At 43.3% G+C, this 23,751-nt stretch overlaps 5 non-coding genes across 5 annotated transcripts; 2 read left to right on the top strand and 3 right to left on the bottom strand.

Moving 5' to 3' along the window:
- Positions 1–10,221: 10,221 nt before the first annotated feature.
- Positions 10,222–10,293, bottom strand: TRNAP-AGG (transfer RNA proline (anticodon AGG)). Its single transcript has one exon. It is a non-coding gene; the product is annotated as a tRNA-Pro (tRNA).
- A 946-nt stretch (positions 10,294–11,239) lies between these two features.
- On the top strand, positions 11,240–11,321 carry TRNAL-AAG (transfer RNA leucine (anticodon AAG)). Its single transcript has one exon. It is a non-coding gene; the product is annotated as a tRNA-Leu (tRNA).
- Positions 11,322–14,744: 3,423 nt separating this feature from the next.
- On the bottom strand, positions 14,745–14,816 carry TRNAP-AGG (transfer RNA proline (anticodon AGG)). Its single transcript has one exon. It is a non-coding gene; the product is annotated as a tRNA-Pro (tRNA).
- A 306-nt stretch (positions 14,817–15,122) lies between these two features.
- TRNAT-UGU (transfer RNA threonine (anticodon UGU)) lies at positions 15,123–15,195 on the bottom strand. Its single transcript has one exon. It is a non-coding gene; the product is annotated as a tRNA-Thr (tRNA).
- A 6,988-nt stretch (positions 15,196–22,183) lies between these two features.
- Positions 22,184–22,265, top strand: TRNAL-UAG (transfer RNA leucine (anticodon UAG)). The gene has a single exon. It is a non-coding gene; the product is annotated as a tRNA-Leu (tRNA).
- The last annotated feature ends 1,486 nt before the right edge of the window (positions 22,266–23,751 follow it).

Raw genomic sequence — 23,751 nt, 5'->3', positions numbered from 1 at the left:
AGCCTCCCCCTGCAGCACCTCCCAGGACATTCAGATCTTTCATACCCCTCCCAGGCTCTGCTCTCTCAGGGCCAATTCCATGAAAATCAGTTAAGATTCCTTGAAAGAAGATGAATGATTGTCCCCTGACCCCAAATAATCACCAAAGAGCTAAAAAGTTCAGATGCTTTTAAAAAAATCCCTTTTGAGAAGCACCCAGCTGGAACAGAATGAGCAGTGGTCTAGGAGTTGTGAAAGCTGGGTTTCTGTCTTGTCACTGGCTCTGCCACTAACTAGCACTGTGACCCTGAGCTTAATTCCATGGGCCTCACTGACCTCCTTTAGAAGTGGCTGGGAGCTGACAGAGTTGGTGAAATGCATGACGTGAAAGCAACTACTAACTTTAGAGTTGATAAAACACATCCAGCCACAACATCCTCTGATACAGGGCTCTGTGCTTGCTTATTAGAAAGCTGAAATGGGGCTCCTATGGCTTTTGTCAACCCTATTGCACCACAGTAATCTTTTTAAAACACAGATCTAGTTCTGTGCCCGTGCTATCCAGCCTCATCTCACTTAAACTGTGTCAGTGGCTTTTCATAAGTCTTAAAATAATGACCCTAGTCCTTACCTCTGTCTACCAGGCCTTGCATAGAAAGCCCCACCTCAAACCACTCTCCCTCTCTCTATATCCTTCCATACACTCCTCTTTTCAGTTCCCTGAACTCATCAGGCTTCCTTCCAACTCAAGGTTTTTAATATCTAGTTCTCCCATTATGGGTTGTTCCTTACTCCACTCGCCTCTCCCATTCTGCCCAGTTAAATCCTGTGTGTTCCCACTGAGCACATCAGCAAAGAAATGGAAGATATAAAAAAAAAATCAGAAATGAAGAATACAATACTCGAAATGAGAAATTCACTAGAGGGATTCAATAGCAGAGTAGAGGAAGCAGAAGAATGGATCAGCGAGCTAGATGAAGACTAGAGGAAATCACCCAAGCAGAACAGAAAAGAGAAAAAAGAATTAGACAGAATGAGAACAGTGTTAGGGAACTCTGGGACAATATCAAGTGTGCTAAGATTCGGATTATAGGGGTCCCAGGAGAAGAGAGAGACAAAGGGGCAGAAAATTTATTTGTTGAAATAATAGAGGAAAATTTTCCTCACCTGAGGAAGGAAACAGACATCCAAGTTCAGGAAGCACAGAGAGCTCCAAACAAGAGAAGCCCAAAGAGGCCCACACCAAGACATATTATAATCAAAATGTCTAAAATTAAAGACAAAGAGAGAATCCTAAAGGCAGCAAGAGAAAGGCCACAAGTGACATATAAAGGGAAGCCTATCAGGCTGTCAACGGACTTCTCAGTCGAGACCCTACAGGCGAGAAGAGAATGGCACGACATATTTGAAGTGCTAAAAGGAAAAAACCTACAACCAAGAATACTCTATCCATCAAGGTTGTCATTCAGAATGGAAGGAGAGATAAAGAGCTTCCCAGACAAGCAAAAATTAAAGGAGTTTATCATCAAGAAACCAGTTCTACAAGAAATGCTGAAAGGACTTATTTAAGTGGGAAAGCAATGACCACAAATAAAGATTAAAAAAAATTATCAAAAAAACCCAAAACAACAACAACAAAAAAAACAGGCAATAAAATCACTTGTAAGGTAAAAGTATAGTAAAGGCAGCAGATCAACTACCTGTGAAGATAATATGAAAGTTAAAAGACAAATGTACTAAAATCACCTATTTCAATGATAAGAGGGTAATGGATAGACACACACTAAACAAAAGACTATATATGATGTGAAAAACATGTAATGTGGGAGGAGGGGTGTGAAAAAGTAGAGCTTTTAGAAAGAGGTCAAGCTAAAGAGTCTATCTACTCAATATAGACTGTTATATGCATAGTATATTAAATAGGATCCTCAAGGTAACCACAAACCAGAAACCTATAACAAGCAGGAAAAAAAGTAAGACAAAAGAAATCGAACATATTACTAAAGATAGCCATCAAACCACAAGGGAAGAGAGCAAGAGAAAAAGAAAGGAACTGAGAAGAACTACTAAAACACCCAAAAAAAAAGAAAAAGTGACAAAATGGCAATAAATACATATTTATCAATAGCTACTTTAAATGTCAATGGACTAAATGCTCCAATCAAATGCCATAGGGTGGCCAACTGGATAAAAAAAACAAGATCCATGTATATGCTGCATACTAGAGACATACTTCAGACCTACAGACACTCACAAACTGGAAGTGAAAGGATGGAAAAAGATATTCCATGCAAATGGCAAAGAAAAGAAAGCGGGGGTAGCAATACTTATATCAGACAAAATAGACTTTAAATCAAAAACTGTAATAAGAGACAAAGACGGGCACTACATAATGATAAAGGGAACAATCCAACAAGAAAATATAGCACTTGTAAATATCTACACACCCAACATAGGAGCACCTAAATATATAAAGCAATTATTAACAGACATAAAAGGAGACATAGACAGTAACACAATAATAGTAGGGGACTTTAGCACTCCACTTACACCAGTGGATGGATCATCCAAACAGAAGATCAATAAGGAAACACTGGCCTTAAAGGACACATTAGACCAGGTGGACTTAGTAGATATATACAGAACATTCCATCCAAAAACCATAGAATACACATTCTTTACAAATGCCCATGGAACATTCTCCAGGATTGATCACATTTAGGCCACAAAACAAGTCTCAATAAATTTAAGAAGATCGGAATAATACCATGCATCTTTTCTGACCACAAAGGTATGAAACTGGAAATCAACTACAGAAAGAAACCCAGAAAAGCCAGAAAAACGTGGAGATTGAACAAAATGCTACTGAACAATGATTGGGTCAATGAACAAATCAAAGAAGAAATCAAAAAATTCCTGGAGACAAATGAAAATGAAAACACGACATGCCAAAATCTGTAGGATACAGCAAAAGCGGTTGTACGAGGGAAGTTTATAGCAATTCAGGCCTATCTCAACAAAGAAGAAAAATCTCAAATAGACAATCTAAAAGTGCACCTAAAGGTACTGGAAAAAGAACAACAAACAAAGCCCAACATCAGCAGAAGGAAGGAAATAATAAAAATCAGAGCAGAAATAAATGAAATACAGACTAAAAAAACAATAGAAAAAATTAATGAAACCAAGAGCTGGTTATTTGAAAAGATAAACAAAATTGACAAACCCTTAGCTAGACTCACCAAGAAAAAAAGAGAGAAGGCTCAAATAAATAAAATCAGAAATGAAAGAGGAGAGATTACAACGGACACCTCAGAAATACAAAAGATAATAGAAGAATACTATGAAAAGCTATATGCCAACAAATTGGATAATCTAGAAGAAATGGATAAATTCTTAGAAACATACAACATTCCAAAACTGGACCAAGAAGATGTAGAAAATTTGAATAGACTGATCACCAGTAAGGAGATCAAAACAGCAATTAAAAACCTCCCAAAAAATAAAAGTCCAGGACCAGATGGCTTCCCTGGTGAATTCCACCAAACATTCAAAGAAGAATTAATACCTATCCTTCTCAAACTCTTCCAAAAAATTGAAGAGGAGGGGAGGCTTCCTAACTCCATCTATGAAGCAAACATTATCCTGATACCAAAACAAGACAAGGACAACACAAAAAAGGAAAATTGCAGGCCAATATCACTGATGAACATCGATGCAAAAATCCTCACAAAATACTAGCAAATCGAATACAACAAATACATTAAAAAGATCATACATCATGATCAAGTGGGTTTCATTCCAGGGATGCAGGGATGGTTCAACATCCGCAAATCTATCAACGTGATACACCACATTAACAAAATGAAGAATAAAAATCACATGATCATCTCAATAGATGCAGAGAAAGCATTTGACAAGATACAACATCCATTTATAATAAAAACTCTAAATAAAATGGGTATAGAAGGAAAATACCTCAACATAATAAAGGCCATATATGACAAACCCACAGCCAATATCATTCTCAATGGAGAAAAACTGAAAGCTATCCCTCTAAGAACAGGAACCAGACAAGGATGCCCACTGTCACCACTCTTATTTAACATAGTATTGAAAGTCCTAGCCAGAGCAATCAGGCAAGAAAAAGAAATAAAAGGGATCCACATTGGAAAAGAAGAAGTGAAACTGTCACTCTTTGCAGATGACATGATTTTATATCTAGAAAACCGTAAAGAGTCCACTAAAAAGCTTTTAGAAATAATAAAGGAATACAGTCAAGTTGCGGGATACCGAATCAATGTACAAAAATCGGTTGTGTTTCTATACACTAACAACGAAGTAACAGAAAGAGAAATTAAGAATACAATCCCATTTACAATTGTAACAAAAAGAATAAAATACCTTGGAATAAACTTAACGAAAGAGGTGAAAGATCTGTACACCGAAAACTATAAAATATTGTTGAAAGAAATCGAAGAAGACACAAAGAAATGGAAAGATATTCTGTGCTCATGGATTGGAAGAATTAACATTGTTAAAATGTCCATACTTCCTAAAGCAATCTATAGATTCAACGTAATCCCTATCAAAGTTCCAACAACATTTTTTACAGAAATAGAACAAAGAATCCTAAAATTTATATGGAACAATGAAAGACCCCGAATAGCCAAAGTATTCCTAAGAAAAAAGAACAAAACTGGAGGTATCACACTCCCTGATTTCAAATTATACTACAAAGCCATAGTAACCAAAACAGCATGGCACTGGCACAAAAACAGACACACCGATCAATGGAACAAAATTGAGAACCCAGAAGTAAACCCCCATGTTTATGGACAGCTAATATTCGACAAGGGAGCCAAGAGCATATGATGGACAAAAGGAGAGTCTCTTCAATAAATGGTGTTGGGAAAATTGGACAGCCACATGCAAAAGAGTGAAAGTAGACCATTCCCTTACACCATGCACAAAAATCAACTCAAAATGGATTAAAGACTTGAATGTAAGACCCGAAACCATGAGACTTCTAGAAGAAAACATAGGCAGTTCGCTCTATGACATTGGTTTGAGCAGCATATTTTCAAGTCCTATGTCTGACCAGGAAAGGGAAACAAAAGAAAAAATGAACAAATGGGACTACATCAAACTAAAAAGCTTCTGCACAGGAAAGGAAACCATCAACAAAACAAAAAGACAACCTAACAATTGGGAGAAGATATTTGCAAACCACATATCAGATAAGGGGTTAATATCCAAAATATACAAAGAACTCATACAGCTCAACAACAAAAAAACCAACAATCCAATTAGAAAATGGGCAAAAGATCTGAACAGAGATTTCTCCAAAGAAGATATACAGATGGCCAACAGGCATATGAAAAGATGCTCAACATCATTAGCTATCAGGGAAATGCAAATCACAAGTACAATGAGGTATCACCTCCGGTCAGAATGGCTATAATTAACAAGACAGGAAACAACAAATGTTGGAGAGGGTGTGGACAGAAGGGAACCCTTGTTCACTGCTGGTGGCAGTGCAAACTGGTGCAGCCACTATGGAAAGCAGTATGGAGTATCCTCAGAAAATTAAGGATAGATCTACCATATGATCCAGCTATTCCACTGCTGGGTATTTATCCAAAGAACTTGAAAACACAAAAGCATAAAGATACTTGCACCCCTATGTTCATTGCGGCATTATACACAATAGCCAAGACTTGGAAGCAACCCAGGTGCCCATCAAGGGAAGAATGAATAAAGAAGATGTGGTATTTATACACAATGGACTACTACTCAGCCATAAGAAAGGATGAAATCCGGCCATTTGTGACAACATGGATGGACCTTGAGGGTATTATGCTGAGTGAAATAAGTCAGAGGGAGAAAGTCAAATACCATACAATCTCACTCATAAGTAGAAGATAAAAACGACAAAAAAAAGAAACACATAACGTTGGAGATTGGACTGGTGGTTACCATTGGGGAAGGGGGGAGAGGGGAGGGCAAAAGGGGTGATTAGGCTCACATGTGAGGGGATGCACTATAATTAGTGTTCGGGTGGTGAACATGATGTAATGTATACAGAATTCGAAATATGATGTACATCCGAAAAAAATAAATAAAAACTAAAATAAAAAAACTCATTAAGCACAAAAAAAAAAATCCTGTGTGTTCCTCCTTTCCTTAGACAAGCCTTCCCAGCACCCCCAGCCTTGCAGTTTTGCTTGCATAACAGCCTCTGTTTTGCTTGCATAACAGTCTGTACTTTTCCTCTGTGGCCTTTACAACTAGCATAATAAAGTAATTATACTTCTAGTTTTTTAAATATTATCAGATTGTTTCACGAGGGCTGAAACCACATCTGTCTGGTTCCCTGCGGGAACCTCTGTTCCAAGCACAGCACCCGGAACACAGCAGATGTCCAACACATGTTTGCTCAGTGAATATTCGGTAAATATTGATTGAATGGATGAACGAATGAGTGAATGACCTAAAAGAACTGTATTTTGCTCCTTAACAATAGTATCAAAAAGCTATTCTTTGTAAAGCTCAGTCCTTTTTGATACTTTTCGTGGGACCCTGTAGCACCATATGGACATAGGACCAGAAAGATCAGTGAAAGGAACGAAAACTGTTGATTCACCTCTAATTACTACCCAAGGCCTTAAATCTATGATTGTCCCTCTGAACTCCTCACTTTAGCTGTTAAACCAACTCAAGAGTTTTTCTAGTGAGTACTAGTTCGGTTTTCCGCTTTCCCACTGTATCTATGGGATCCATTTATCTTAAATAGTTCAGCTTAATTCCATGAACACCATCTCCCTGGACAATAACGTGACTCTCTCCCCTATAAGTTCCACCTCCATATCATGCACACAGAAGGATCAGCAAAAAGTAATGAGGTCCCTAGAAATTAACATTTAATCTATAAGCTCTCCTTTAAAACCGTACAGGAAGACCCACGGTAGTACCTGATTTTTCCACAAGGGGGCACATTCCAGTTTAATCTCAGAGCTCCTGGGATCAGAGACGCTGCTTATTCTCGCATGTTTTGTGACCAGCGGAGTTTCTCACCTCCAGTTCCACATAATCTTCTCAGCATCCCCTCACATCCCAGCAATGTTTCCTTAGAACTCATATTCACAGGGATCCCTCATCACAAAACCTAGTCAAGTGAAGTTGATGAAGTCCTGTTGGCAATACGGGTCCTTCCCTAACCTTAGTTTTCCTCTTTGTTTCCTGTTGTGGACTTTTATTCCTCAGCTCATAAAATCAGTTATGTTACAGACTCTTACAGATTGCCCCTGCAGTGTGCAACCCTATAGTGTGACCCCAAACACCATCTGGTTCAGAATTTTCTGAAAGTCGTGAACACCTGAAGCAGCCTTGCACTTAAGCAGCTCTGCCTTAGAGCAAGTTTGCAACAGAAGTCGATGGCACTGATGCCCAGTTTACAGCTCCCGAGGGCATGCGTTCTGCCTTCATTTACATCCAGTTGGAAGAACTTTTCAATGCTACTTTAAAGCATTTATAGGTCCACAGTGTGGCCCAACAGGAGAGCTGCCACAGAATATTTTCCAGGCATGGCCCCCTCAGCCTTTCCCAGAGGATGGGACACTGCAGGAGCACCCTATTCACGCCCCCAGTACCTCCAGGCTCCCTGTCTCCCCCAGTGTCACAGGGTCAGGTATCCCTTAAAAGCCTGGATAACTTTTTGATTTAAAACAACAATTCACACAATTCATTAACCAAATATTTATTGAGTATCTGTTAGGTGCTAAGAACTGTTCTAGCCTCTGAGACGTCGGCTGTGAAAACACCCTGTTCTCACGGGGCTTCTGTTCTAGTGATGGCGGAGGGAGAATGAGTAAAACAACAGCAGCAGCAAAAGTCAGGTGGTGGTATGTGCAAAGAAGAAAGTAGAGAAAAGGGGATAGAGAGCAAAGGAGGTGGGTTCTATTGCATATGGAGTGATCAGAGAAGTCCTCTCTGATAGGTAACATCTGAGCAGACATCTTAAAAGCAGTGAGGGATTGAGCTATGCAGGTATGAGGGAGATAAGACTCAAGGCAGACAGAAAAGCACATGTAAAGGCACTGAGGTGGGAATTTCTGAGGAGCACTAGAGCCTAATGTATTGGAATGCAGCCAGCAAAGGGAGAGAGTGGTAGGACATGAGGTCAGAGGAGTGAGGGGAATCCAAGAAGTGGCAAAATCATGTAGAGAATTTTAAAGCCATAGCAAGGAGTTCTGATTTTATGCTGAATGAAATGGAGATGCACAGAGGATTCCAAGAAGAGCTATGACCAACTCTGACCTAGGTTTCAACAGGATCATTCTGTCTGCTCTGTTAATAGACTGAAGGGCACAGGGACTGAACAGGGAGACCTGCTCAGTGGCTACTGCAATAGGGCAGGTGGGAAATGGTGGTGCCTTGGATCATAGCGGTGGTGGTGGAGGTGGGGAGAAATGTTTGCATTCTGGAAATATTCTAAAGGTACAGCCAACGTCATTTGTCAAAGAATTGAATGTGGGTTGTAGGAGAGAGGACTAAAAGATGATTCCAAGATTATTTGTGTTCCGCCACACACCCATCTGGGCGAGCAGTCTGGGATAGGTTGCTGAGAGACCAAAGAAGATCCGGAGACAGCGAATGAGACATATGGGCTTAATAGGAGTTACTTACAGGGAAGGTCCAGTGGTGGCCGGCTGGACAGCAACGTGCTCCCGCTACCACCCCCCTGAGAGACGCTTGCTTAAGTAGGAGAGGAACAAAGCCTGCATGCTTGCCAAGGGGGATCATCCCTGTATGACCTGCATTCCAAGGACCAGAGCCCCCCCGGAGGGCCAACGTGTTCCCTCAGACCGAGAGGGTCTTTGTGCTAACTCTCCCACAGAAAGCAGCTGGGTTGGCCAAGCCCAGGACTGTCACCATCGTGAGTGCTGGCCTACAGCCCAGACAGGAGCCTCAAGGACACATGGTTTTTAAAGGGGCACACCAACTAATGCCCCTACAATTTGTTTCACAGTTCTTCCAAATATCTGAAGAGGTTCTAGAAGTTAAATACTCAGCAACATAGCTAAGAGTGAGGTGAAAAATACCTGTGACTTTTAACTCTGGTTCATTCGGTGCTGAATACCCAGCAGGGAGGGAGGGAGTGGGGGTGAAGGGCTTGATCCAAGGGTAGGGAATAAAAGCCACCTCCCCCCAACACGCACATATCCACATATCCCCCTCAAATAAAGCAGGCTGAAACACTGGGCTGTGTCTTTTTTCGTGGAGTTTCCTGCTTTAGCACAGTCCACGTCTGTGGCTTGGGGAAGTTAGGAGGATCACAGAGAGAAAGTCAGTTCCGGACACCATTGGACCCAGAACTAAACCTAACTAGGGAAGATGAAGCACCTGCTGGGAGGGGGTGATTCTGAGGAGGGCGGGGTGGGACACAGGATGCCTAGAGTTACAGGGATTTGGGCCTGGTCTCCAGCTGTGGCCTGTAGAGCAACTGGGTAGCATCTGTAGCTCCCAGGCCAACCCTGATTACAACTGGGGAACTTTTAAAAAATAACCGTGCAGAAGCCCCATCCTCAAAGAATCCAGTTCATGTGGTTTGGGGTTGGGTCCCTCAGTGAACGCTTTAAAAGCTTCCCAGGTGAGTGTACCATGCGGGAAGGCTTGAGCATCCCTGTGGAGAAGTTCAGTCCCCAAGTGCTCCACCACCTGAGACTCTCCCACCCTCGCGCACACACGGGGCCCTGGAATGTCAGGCTTGAATGAGGGAGGGAGCCCAGGCTTTATGTGACAAGACACCTTGCCACGTACGCTGACCCACAGAGGTCTCAGCACCGAAATGCCCCCATACGTACAGTGGAGGAAAATTGACGGTTGTGTGAAACTATTGATATAAAACATGCCTCCCTAAGTTCTGAGTGAACAATTCTTGGATAATAACCAAAAACTGCAAACGAGAAATGATAGTTGACTTCAGAAATAATGATTTTGTAGAGGAAATACTGTATAAATTATACGTAACAATATCTGGTATTTATCCTCGTGATTTAATAACATTGCAAGGAAAGATTGTCTAAAGATTAAGTATATAAATCTGAAATGGTGGAGTATAAAAGGTGGTCACACAGTAATATTAGCTACAGAAGGTGGTTGCTTAGCGTGATGGTGCAACATCAATAAATCAGGTTTTATTGGTTGTGCGAGGAAAACAACTGACTGTGAGAGAAAAGAGCAGGGCTCGTCCGGGATTTGAACCCGGGACCTCTCGCACCCTAAGCGAGAATCATACCCCTAGACCAACGAGCCACACATAGTGGGCTCTGCGTTTCTAAACTTTAGTAAAGAAAGTTTTAGCCACGTCCACAGTTGGCTAAGTCCTTGTTTAATAATTATGGGCATAGGGTGACACCTAGTGGATGAATAAATCACTGCAGTCTCCCTTGCCCAGACTCTGGAAGGCGATGCTCCTAGACTACAGATCATTTTTGGAAAAAATTTCAGACATCAAGGAGAATAACTTCCCTGCACATTTTCGCTTTGCAGTAGGCCAAAGATGCTACGCGGATGGTGGGAGGCAATCTCATCAGGGACAGTCACGGGCTGAGGGCTGATCTGGTGGCCGTGGGGAGAGGAGAGGATGCGCCTTCACGGGAGGGCATCTCCTTGACGCGTAACCACCGCTCTGCCCGCGGCCGGCGGGAGAGCGGGGCCCGGGTAGGGAGGCTTCTTCCGACCTCGGCACGTTACTGCCCGGGTCCTGGGCTCGGCCAGGCTGGGACGTCTCTGGCCCTGCCATGGACTCTATGGAACTCACCGCCCGGAAAGCTTCCCCGTCTCCCCCGGGCAGATCCAGGCGCTCTCTCGCCGGACAACCCCAGACTCAGTGTCTTTCTCGTAGCAAAAGCTCTCCCCACGTGGCGCCCTCCATGGAGACACCCCCAGGCAGGAGAGGCCCCCAACTTTCCCGGGTGACCAGCCTGTGCCCGGCTCAGGGCAGGTGCTCCGTACACGTTAGAGCCAACACAAGTTGTCCCATCTCTCGGGACGCCCTGCGAGAGGTGTCACGGCTCTTTCCACCAATCTCAAGCACTGTGGCTTAAAAGAAGAAAGAAAGTAAAATAAACCTGGAAGAAAAGAAAAAGAAGAGAGATACAACGAACCCAATAAAACTACAAATATATCAGCTATGGGGTGAGGAGAGGAGGGGAAGAGAATGAAGGGTACAGATGTGCTTAGATGTATAACCAGAGCAGGTAGCGTGGCCGAGCGGTCTAAGGCGCTGGATTAAGGCTCCAGTCTCTTCGGGGGCGTGGGTTCGAATCCCACCGCTGCCATCCGCTTTTTGAAACCGTGTGTATCCGACAGTTAAGATTGCCCTGCTGCTGCCACGTTAAATCACTGCGTCTCTTCATCTTCCTTTCGCGCCCAACCGCTAGAGAATCTGGGATATGCTGTTTGGCGACTTCTCATATTTTTAAGTCTCATAATTCAAAGTTTTTCTTAATGAAAGACAATAACATCATCGCAAGATCGTAATAATGCCTTTGAATCCATGGTTTCCCAAAGGTAAAGGGCTAGGACTTTCATTTCATAAACCTATAAGGTTTGCTTTGCCTTTCTTCACTCGGCCAAAGAGCCTATTTTGAGGACTTGTCACATGAGTGTCACTGTTCTACTGCTGAGGAATACAGAAAAAATGAATAAAACACAATGCCTGCCCACACGGGATGCTGACAGACCAAAGTGGAAAAGTAAGCCGCACATTACAAAGTGATCTTGAAACATCCTGAGACATCATCAAGCAGAAAATAAATGCAGTATAAGGAAGGGAGAACAGTGATGTGGGGAGGATGATGAAGGGACGGTGGACTCTGCTGGTAGAATATCAGAGTTCCAGTTCTCACATTACTAGCTGTGTGGCCTTAGGCAAGTTGCTTATCTTCTCTGTACCTCAATTTCCTCATGTGTAAAATGGAGGTAATAATAGAATACACCTCATGGAAGTATTATGAAAATTAGTTCATATATGTAAGGTGTTTAGTACACAGTCTGGCAGTCAAAATACGTTAAGTGTTTTCACTACTTAAATATATATTTTGCCACATTTAAGACCAGAGGACCTACCCTTTCTTTTCTCCCTTCTGGGTTGAAATTCCACTGGAGATTAGGTCATAAGAGATCAAACATAGCCTACAGAAAGCTACAGTAAATACATATATGTGTGTGTGTAAGTGTGTGTGTGTGCACGAGCATGTGTGTGAAAGTCCTGCCATTATCAATATAAATATTTCTAATTCTGGTGCCTATAGGTAAGCAGTCCAGTAGCCTGAATTGGCTACTTGGGCCAAAGTAGAGCGATGAAGATCAATTAAGCCTTTCCATTTGTAATGTAAACCCCTTGCCATAGCTTTTTCCTTTGGGAAGATTCCAATCTGAGCCTCCAGAAGCCAGAAATAAATACTGTTTAATTGTGGCTACTGGAGACCAGCAGGTGTGCCCAGGAATATGGTAACATTCCTTCCTTCCTTCCTTCATTCATTCATCACCTACCACATATCATACACAGTGCTAACTGCTGAAGATACAGCAGCAAGCATAACACAATCTTTGGCCTTCTGGAGCTTATACACTAATAGGAGAAAAAAAGAAAGAAAGAAGCATATTTAATCATGTCAAGTAGTGATAGGTACTGTGAAGAAAAAGTAGTTTGGGAATAGTGGCAATTGAGGGCTACTGTGGAAAGGTTGGTCAAGTAAGATGTCTCTAAAGAGGTGACATTTGAACACAGAAGGAATGAGAGAGGAAGTTATACAAATATCCAAGGACATAATATTCCAGGAAGAAGAAACAGCAAGTGAAAGTTCCAGAACAGGAAACAGGTCCATGTATTTGAGGAACAGTAAGAAGGCCAACGTAGCCAGAATCGAATGAGTGAGAAGGAGGAGGGGGCAGGAGCTGGGATCAGAAAGACACTTTCAAGGGCAAGATCATGGATTTCATTCTAAGTGTGAGAAGTTGTTGGATGTTTTTGAACTGAAGAGAATATTATTTTATTTCTATTTTAATAGGATCACTCTGGCTGCCCTCTGGAATAGGGAGTAGACAGAGTAGGAAGATGAGTTAGAAGGCTATTCTGGGAATCCAGGCAAAAGATGAAGGAGAGTTTAGACTCAAGTAATAGCAGTGAATGTGTTGGGAAATGGAAAAGCTAGACCCAGCAGGGTTCATTGGTGGACTGGATGTAATGTATGAGGGAAGTGGATGAATGATGGATCTATTTCCTGAGACATGCACGGTGGTGGAAGGGCAGTTGGAAGAGAAGTGGCAGGAGAACAAGAGTACTATTTGAGACATGTTAAATTTGAGATACCTATAATCTACTCACATGGGGCAAGCAGGTGACTATATGTACAAACCCAGGTCAAGGTTTGTGAAATAAATTTAAAGATCATCACTGTATGGGTGATATTTAAAGCCATGTGATTCGATGGGTGAGTGCAGACAGATAACCAAAAAGGAGGGCAGGAGGACATTCGAAAATTGAGAGGTCAGGAAAGAAGGAGCCAGCAAAGGAGACTAAAAAGTAGGCTGCTGAAATGAGAGGTGTAGTACCCCTAACCTGCTGAGAAGTCAAGTAACATGAAGAGAAGTGACCGGTAGATTTGGAACCATCAAAGTCGTTGGTGACCTTGATGACAGCCATTTCAGTGGAATGGTGGAGCCAAAAGCCTGGTTATGATCATAAAAGACTGTAGACACTATGTTTGTATGCTGATGGGAATGAGCATGCACCCTGGGAGAAATAGCCGCTGTGTGTTTTGGAGGCTGTGGAAGGGGATGTTGACTACAGAAATCAAGTCCTTGAGTAGGGGAGAGGGAATGGGATTCATCTAGTGTGAAATGAGAGGAGTTGCCCTTAAATAGAAGAGAAAGGTGGGCCTTGAAACAGGAAAGAAGATAGAATATGAGTGTCAGTGCGGATAAGTTGGCGGATCTGCTGCCACGAAGGGGAAATTTCTAATGGAGTCATTCTTTTCTGTAATAGTTATTCACTCAATAAAGAAAGTTGCTAAGGGTCCACAAAACATTTGCTTTTTTAATTTAGCATTTTAAATCTGCCTTTGGAGTTTTACATTCCCTCATCACTCTATTGCTCCGCTAGAGTGAACAGAATCCATTGCCTACCTCACAGAGACGTTATTTAAAAAAAAGGAGAGAGAGAGAGAGAGTAAGAAGGAGGGAGGGAGAGCAAGAGAAAAACAAAAGAAAGACAATACTATGTGATAACGGGTAAAAACTCTTTTAAAGGATAACACATCACACAATTATAAAATGGTGATTATGTTAGTATGTATCAGCTCCCAGTTCCTCCCGAGAAAAGAAAACACTCCTTACATTTACCACTATTTAAAGTTTCCAAGCAATTTCCCATACGCTGTTGTGTTTGACTGAATGGGATCCCTGGAGGTGGGCGAGGAAAGGGAAAGTGTTACCATCTCCGTTTCACAACAGATGGGCTGAGAGGGCAAGAGAATCCTCAGCTCTCCGGCCTGCCCCGCTCGCCTGCCAGCCCTGGGGATAGGGGAAACACTTTGTCAGACAGACTTCAAAGATAACTTACTTAGGGCTGTGTGTACATTGCTATTTCACATCTTTAAGGAGGCTTTCATTGCAACTTTTCAAAGCAGACTAGAGAAAACAAAATGTAGTAACAGAAATACTCTAAACACGTTATTAGAGGTATAAAAAAAAAAAAAGGGCTCGTCCGGGATTTGAACCCGGGACCTCTCGCACCCTAAGCGAGAATCATACCCCTAGACCAACGAGCCACGCTCAAAACGTTTTATAATTTTGCCTCAAGGCTCATTCACGTCACTTGGCGTTTCCTGAAAAATTGTGCGTTTGAGTGCCTTCTGTTGGCAGGAATGCGTGTTCTTGTTTACCAAGCAAACGTAGGCCTCACGCCGAAAGAGTCATTTATCAGTGGCTCTGGTGGATCCAGACCTGGAGAGCAGCAAGGGAAGTATATCTGGATTGCCTAAACGTCTTCCTCGGTGCTATTGAGGATAAGGGACATCTGTCGAGCACAGCTGGCGTTGAAGCCCTCGTCTGGAAGGAAAAAAAGAGAGAGCAGAAGGCCCCAGCGAGATTTGAACTCGCGACCCCTGGTTTACAAGACCAGTGCTCTAACCCCTGAGCTATGGAGCCCTCGCCTGTAAAGCTTTGCTCTGCCTCTCACCTTACAGATACACAGAGTAAACCTAGCATCCCGAAGTATTAAATGAGATCTTGATGCGAGCAAAAATCCAGGATCCTCTCCTACAAAAATGAAATCTTTCCAACTCTTGTCAACCATTCGAAAAGACTCCTGTTTGAAGAGAGCCACTCCCAGACGGTCTTCTCGTCCCTCATCTTGACACTCTGCTGAGACAGGGCCTCTGGTGCCCAGAAGGGGTGCAGACATAAGAATTCCAGATATTTGGGTACAACAGGAGACCCACCTGAGAAACAAGAGGCGCATGCAGAGGGTGTCTGATGGGTAGGGAGATTACAGGGCACCCCTTTCACTTAACACGGTGGTAAAATCCAGGGAAGAAGATAAGAAATTTACCACGGTTTTGTCCTTTCTGAATCCAGAGCCCCAAACCCTTAAGTATGCTTTTTTGAAATTAATGCCTCTCTCTCAAAGGTCCAGGGGTGGAAGCAAGCAGGGAAAAGGGGCGTTGGAGAGGAAGAGTTTAATCCTTCTTTAAGGACATATGCAGATTTTCAGATTTTTTGGTATGAAAATAACACAATTTTTTAAAGGGTTCTGTTTTCACTTTTTAGAAACCTTGTTTATATAAGCTAGTAAGCAGGAACTAACCATTTATTTGACCAAGAATAATCTTGAACTTATTTCTTACTGCAAATACAGTCATAGATGAAAACATTGGGAAAAAACACTGATTCATGCAATCCCAAGAAGACGTGAACCAATTCTGCTTAGACCCTCCTGCCACAGGCCTGCTCTTGCACCATTTTTTTGATTTCATTTGTCTAAGATCGTAAAGTTTGTAAGAAACCTATAAGCTTACAGTTCATTATGTCCTTTCATTTTCATTGCGTAAATGTAAAAACATGGTGCCACAGACCTTACAAATTTTTAAAGAAGAGAAATCTCTATTTAGATAGACAAAGTAAAGCATTTATGGCAAATATTTTTGGTTCAGGGATGCATAATGGAGAGGCCTCACAATGTTGTCCTAAGGTGAGATGAACATGTACAACTCTCCATGGCAAAGAAAGTAATAGCATCTTCCATAGCTTGACAAAAGCGACTCCTCTCAATACTCTCTTGGTGATCAACCTTCAGTCTTTCTACACCAGACAGTCTCCTTCACGTCCCCAAGAGAACTACAAGACTTTGTGTGTTAACTGGCTCCTCTGCCTCCAAGAATTACCAGTCTGCTCTCTATACCCATTTGCCTACACGAGGCATTTCAGTGGAAGGAACCTCCAAGGTGATCAGCATGGTAATCTCTTTGGACTAAAGACAGGCATCAGAATCTTCATCATGGTTAGAAAACACCTGGGATGATTATTGAACCTTGCAGAGTGAAGTGTCCTTGTTTTGCAAATGAGGGTTCATTATTATCATCATTGTTATTACCATCTTTATTATTATTATTATCAGAGAGACTGGCCTTTAGTCAAACTGCTAAACAGTCAAAACTGTGCCTCCAGCAGATTTCTCATCCATTCCCCACTTGCTGTTTCTCCTCCTCTCTTTATTTGTTATTCTCCAGTGGTATTCTTGGCTCCTCTTACCTTTTCCTACAATCTGTTCTCTCATCCTCACCCTGTAACAATTCAGCAAGCTCACTTCTATCCCCTATATGGATTGTTTTTTTCTCTTTTAACTACAGAATGCTTGTATTGCATCTAAAAGGAATTTAAAAGCTTCAAAGGAGCATTCCAAGAAGAGAAGCCATGGGAACAACCATGGGCCTGATGATTTTTGTCTCTCCTAGACATAGGTTGGCTGCGGGGGCAGAGTGCTCACTACTCTATCAGGACTAATAAACCTTTGACCAATAGACCCTATCTGCATTCAGCCTATCTCCTACCCCTGAAGGTTGTCCCAGGACCTCACATAGTCTCTCTCATTCTTCCAGCCACTCACTGCCTATGGCTCACTTTGGTTGGCCTGGCTGACTCCTGGAGGTTCCAAGAGCCTATCCACCAGTTTACTAGACCCGGAAAGCAACATCAAAAATGGACATGTTCCAGAGTGCTCTGACTCATCCTGTTCTCTGGAACAACCTGACCCCCAGTATGCATCTTAGGAGTATTTTTAATTGTTTGCTGCTCATTTGTCTGCATTTCTTCCCTTTTCCCTCAACTTTTTATTGTACAAAATTTTTATCCTAGTGTTGAAATAAACAAAGACCAACTAAATGAGAACAAGCAAAAGCTATTTATGCAGAGCTGGCTGTAACAAGGGAGTCAGCAGCCATCATCTCTTGAGTTTTGGTAGAAACTCAAAGCCAGACAGAGGAGTAGGAAAGCTTTATAGTAAAAAAAGGAGAATGCTTGAGGTGTGCCTTGATTTGAGGCTGTTGGCTTGGGGAAGCTGTAGGCAGGCTCACTAGGAGCTGGGCATCCCATGTGATAGGTTAGGGGTGCATAATTGGCTTTCTCTGGTTGGTTCTAAGTTGGAAACAGGAATAAATATTAGGAAAGCTCAGTTACTAACCAAATCCTGGCCATTTGGGGCTGATTATTACAGGGGTTTTTAGTAGAGATAGTGGTCTGAGTTCTTGTAAGTCTGACTTGTAGATAGTAGGCTGTTTTTCTGAGCTGGTTACTACAGATGATGGGTTGGTTTCCTGAGCTGGTTGCTACAAGTTGCAGGTCAGAGTTCTATTGTTATATACGGTCTGGCCATTGTCCATTTGTATATTAAGCCTCTCACTAGAGAAAAGTTGAAAAAAAGCATACAATAATACCTATATATCCCTTGGCTAGAATCACCAATTATTAATATTTGCCACATTTACTATTTGGGTTGCCACCTAACCATAGTGCGTGTGTGTGTGTGTGTGTGTGTGCATGCACGCACACGTATTCATTCTTCTAGGTTTATATCGTATGTATTACAAGACAAGAAGATATTTTCTTTTATTCAACTGCAAGCTCCCAACAAGCAGGGATAATAACCTCATTTATTTTCTACACCTCCCCAAATCTGACCAAATGGTGAGCACAGATTTATTTGATGGATGTGAAATGGGTTGTGTGCAACCATGAAGAGCCAAAGGGAGATCTTATTTCTCAGTCCCAAAAGCCTCCTGGCAGATGCTCCCCACTAGCCTAACCCCTAGTGCCTAAATCCATTATAAACACTCTTGTGAGTTCACTGAGGGGCTGACCACAATTTGAGCACTTGGTGTTTTGCGGAACTGGAGTCAGGGCCTGGGAAAGGCAGGCCAGAGAAATCAAGTGAGAAATTCAACTGTACATCGGTCTTGATCTTCTTAAACCCAAAGCAGCCAGATTATTTACTTTTATGGGGACTGAGTGGAATTGGGAAGGATGATATCAATACCAGCAGGATGAACAGAAACAAATAATAAGGAATGTCTCACATCCTTCCCTTTTCCATTCCTGCTGGCCATGACCTAGTTCAGGGATGCATTTCTTTTCACCTGAAGCTAGAAGAGGCCATCAGTCTGGTAAGATTGCTCCATGAAGTCCCTTTGTCCCACCTCTTCCATAAAATCCAGTGAACATTGGAAGGACAAATACAAATTAAAAATATGAGGCTTAATTTTTCCTGTTGAAAATAAGGAAAGGGATTTCCCTCCCATCTTTTTTTCTTTGAACATTTATTGTAGAAAACTTGTCAGTATAAGTACATCACAGTACTTTGCATTACTGTGATGATCAATGTGATAATCATATGAGACGACATAGAAGCTAAATATTTAAGTAGGGGCTGAATAAATGCTGAAAGGACTATCTGATACATCTATCAAAAGGAGCATATTATTTACTAGGATTTAATTTTCAGCAGGATTTTTATAGCACATGCAGAAGGGGGCCTCAGGCCAATACCTGATTGGCTCTCTACTGGAGCTGGGGACAGAGCTTTACATTGCAATGTAGCAGTACAAATCTTTTGCTGATCCAGAAAGATTCTGGAGGGAACTTTCAAATGCCCTAAATTGAGCATAGAGCATTAGATACATAGATTTGATACACAGATTAGAACATAGAGTACTTCTCAAAATTCCCTAACCTGTGAGGAGCTTGTTAAAATTTGGATTCAATAGGCCTGAGATTCTGCCTTTCTACTGTTACCAAGAGATGCTGATGCTGCTAGCCCCTGGACCACACTTTGAGTGTCAATGCCTTGAAGTAAATTTCTTGCTTGTATATAAATTTTCATCATCTGGACTATTAATAAGATATGGACAGCAGGAAATTCAAGGTTAAATTCTCCAGCAATATTGCAGAATGCTAGAGCCTAGAATACTAACATTCTGCACAGAAGACTAAAGAATAGCCATGTGTCAGACAAACACATTGCATTCCTGTATCCGGCATTTTCCCCAAGGGTTTCTTATCTATTTGCTTCAGATACTGGACAATGTGTGCAGCAAACTTGGCATTCCATTAGGACACCTGGTTTGTGAGTCCCTGGGCACTTCTTGTTTGAACTATGCAATCCAACACAGGATCCACTTCTTGGGGGGAATAGAGCAAGGCTCTTCCTTGCACTGAAGGATCCAGTGAATTCAAGGCAGGCAATGAGCGCTCAGGCAACATCCAGTGATTTTGAATAGGGGAAGCCATGCACACTGGTTAGTAAAGGAACTTCACTTACTGAGTCCCTGAGTCTTTCCTGATAAGAAAGTGCTTTGAAGTCTGTCTGTTTAGGGAACCTGAACACGCGACATCCCAGGATCAAAGGGAACTCTGCTGTAATGACAACAGTTCTTTCCTGTTGACTGGCTCCTTTTATTTCTTAATGAAGCGCTAAAAATGATGAAGAAGGGCTCAGGGCACTTCTATCTTATGAGAATCTCCATATTTTTAAAAAAGAAGTCAAAATATAGTTACTGAAACTGCAGTTTATTTAAATGTGTATGTTTACCAAATGAGCACTAACACACAGAGACAAATGTGACTATATAATCTCATTTGGAGATCTCATCAAAAGCCTCATATTGAGGTTTCCCCTGACCTATCCATCTACTGTGAGTCTCTTGTCTGGCTCAGTATGGGGCATCATAGTTCAATAGGTATCCTAAATATTTGTTCTCTCCCCTCTACCTGCTCCCCACATCCTTTCAAATGATAAAGACCCCCGGGCCCTTTTCTCCCTTTCAAATTGGTGCTTCCTCATCTCACACTCTAAGATGGTTGCGCATGACTTGTAGGTTCCCTCCAACCTAAGATCAACATCAGTCTTTCCACTGCTGTGGACTGTGACAAAGACTTGCGTGAAGTGCTGAAGACAGTAAGCTCACACTCGCTTTTTTTCCGAGGATGCTGAAAAAGCGTGAAAATATAAAGTGAAATTTCTTAGAAGCCATAGACTTCAGCCAAAGGGGCCGCAACAGTGGTTTGAATCCCTCCTCCTCCATTGATGTAGGCATAGAAGCTACACGTTGGACCCTTCCGCTAGACTCGGTGGTACCTGCACTGGCCTTCGCTCCTGGCCACCTCCAAGTGCGCCTCACTCCAGTAGCTTCTGGAGAGAAAGAGAACTTGACTGGAGCCAACGAGCGGACACCCGGCTCCCCCCAGGGAGCTCAGATTGCCCGTGAACTGGGACTGGAGGGAGGAGACCACAGGACGAAAAGGAGCGACCAAAAGACGCACAACACGGCGTAGGAGAGGCGTTGTGTGTCTTGGTGGTGGGGGTCGGGGGACCCGACCCAGGGGGCGGCGGGGACTGGCGGGATGGGGTGCGAATGGGGTGTCCAAGAAGAGCCTGCCTCCGGCCTCGGACCCTCTGGGCCCCTCCCTTCGCCAGCCCCAGGCTTCTCCTGTCCTCAGTCCCACGTTCATCCGGAGCTCCCCAAGCCCTTTTTCCAGGCAGCTTTTCTAGAACTTCTTTTATGTTCATTGCCCTACCGCTGGCAGCGATGACTCGAATCTAGAAGGACCTTCGCCTCGTGAAGATCCAGCGAATAACAACTTTGTCTCTCTCTACGCACCCCGACCCCGGCAGCTCAGGCCCCCGGTGCCTGGGGAAGGCCCTCGGAAAGCCCCTGGACAAGGGGAGGCAAGAGGGGGTGTGGTTTTTTAAATGATCGAGGCGGGGAGGAGGGGGCACCTGAAGTTAAGGAAGCTTTAATTAGACTCCTAGGAGAATTTCTGGATCCAGAGACCCAGGCATGGCCAATGAGAAGAACATAAACCTATAATCCAGGGCTTTGCGCCCAGTAGAGTTCACTGACAGGTACGAGATCCCATTTTGGGTGGGGGAGACCGCAGCTACCACTTCTGAAACTTTTTCCTAACTTTCTGTCTACTCCTTTCGAAAGAAACGGTATGGAGCTTGTGGCGCCGGGAGCCACCCTTTCTGGGCTGGGGGTGCTCTCGGAACGCAGCCTCCCTCTGGAGTCCCTCTGGTCCCTATATAGGGGAAATGGTTCAGCGGCTACAACAGTGCTGTAGTTACTGGCCAGGAGGCCGGCAGTTAGACCCAACCTCCCCATTCTGATCGACCCCGCAGGAGGAGGCGACGAGGAGTCTCCTTGGAACACGGTGACAGGCTTGCCAGATCTGTGAAGGAAAGGGCACTTCCCATTGGATCTGAACTCGGACCCCGTTCGCACTGTGAATGAGATTGGCAACCATAGACCAACGCCCCCAGCAAGGAGCTCCTTGTTCAGTCTTCTCTAAGCACTTGCGATAAGTCGCCAGTGGGATTTTTTTTTCTTTTTGCATGTTATTGACTTACATTAAAGAAAACGTAGTCGTTTTCCAAGGACGTTCACTTTAATAATCATTGACAACCTTTTAGCTCGCTTCCCAGGCGTGTGAGAATGCGATGATTCCTCCTCGTCCCGGGTTTGTTCACATCCGTAGAGACGAATGAATACGCTCCGGGGAACCCCACCAACGGTAAAGAAAATTCACAATTTTGAGTCGGTGCGCTGGGGTAAACTCAGAAATGAGAGGACGACTTCTCGCACGCGGTAGTGTGGCCGAGCGGTCTAAGGCGCTGGATTTAGGCTCCAGTCTCTTCGGGGGCGTGGGTTCGAATCCCACCACTGCCAACGGTGTGTTTTAGTCCAGCTTCAAACCCAAAGTACTCCGGTCCTCTTTAGAAAAGGAGTTTTAAGGCATGTGTGTAGAGAACATTTGAATTCTTTCCGATCACCGCACATCAGTTCTTCTGTGATTTCTCTACAAGTTGGAAAGTAAACCACGTCAGTCTTAAAGTTCTTCACTCTCCTCCTGGCGCTCCTTGCCCAGGCTTGCTGTTTGCAGTTAACTTGCCCTATGTTCCAGCTTTTGCAGAGCTTTTGTGTTACCGCAATGGGGAATGCTTTCCGTCCTCCTGTTCTAAAACTCTCGCTCACACTGAATTATTTCATGATGTGGTTTAGGCATACTCCGGTCAAGAAGGCTTCCCAGAAACTGCTCCGGGGCCATCAGCCTGCTGCGGACCGTGGTTTAGGAGCTGCAGCTCTGTGCTCGCGGAATAACCTACACAGACCTGATTTTGGTTTTAATCACATTACTTTTGTAACTGAATATGGTGAAGGAATGAGTGAATGAATGAATGAATGAATCCAGAAACCAACACTGGGCTTCAAGCACTCATTCAATCATCATTGCCTCATGGGGGTGGGGTGAGGCAGGTAAATAGTTATTTTGAATTTGATTTTGCAGGTGGGTTTGTGATTTCAAAACACTTCAGAGCTGATTCTTGACTGATTCTGTGCAAGGGGCCCCGGGGGGTGTGCTGTGAATGTTGTTGGATTAGCCACTGCCCTGTCCCATCCAAGCGAATCTACTTATCTTAGAGACTGTCCAGGTCTCTACATCACCCAACTACAATACCCCTGCAGAACTTAACTCAGTGTGTTGACGAGGAGTGGGGCACTCTCAGGGTCTGTTTAGTGGGTCCTCTCAGAAGGGTTGTCCCACTGCTCTTCCAGCCCTTCCAGCCTCTGCTGTTTACTCTAGTACTCATGGATTTGACCAGGCAGCTCCCTCAAGGAGGCAGAGAATTTCCCTGCAGTGTCATGAGGAATGCATGGAAGAACCGGAGCACAGAAATAGGACTCTGTGCAAGAACCAAGGGCTTGGGATTTTTCATGCCACTTTTTGATTCTGCCTTCCATTTTATGTCTTCCCCCCTCCTCATTCAAAATCCACTTCTGTGTCCTCTCAGGGCCTCTCCGGTTTCACTTGGATGACTCCTCCAGACGAGTTCACTTCCTTTTCATCTGCCTCTCACCAAGAAATTGAGCCCTTGAGGTCTTCACACAAGAGGCCATACTTCCCTAAGAAATTGAGAGATCAGGCTTGCTTTGCTCCCAGTGGTTTTTGGGGGGGAGGGGGTAAGGAGCCTCTATACTTGTGGATAAACTGGACATTGCTGATACTTCTATAAAATTCCCTCTTTGTATGATTCCCCTATCACTGTCCTTTTCTTCACAGGGCAATCGTTCTGTCTTCTTCAATGTTTGCTTTTCCTTTTTCCTGAAATTTGACTCTGTGCATTACCCCAAGATTCATTTAACTTTTGTATTT

This window comes from Equus quagga, chromosome 2, assembly GCF_021613505.1.
Source record: "Equus quagga isolate Etosha38 chromosome 2, UCLA_HA_Equagga_1.0, whole genome shotgun sequence".
In the NCBI taxonomy this organism is placed as follows: Eukaryota; Metazoa; Chordata; class Mammalia; order Perissodactyla; family Equidae; genus Equus; species Equus quagga.
The sequence above is the reverse complement of the archived record's forward strand: the minus strand, read 5'-3'. Positions and strand labels throughout refer to the sequence as shown.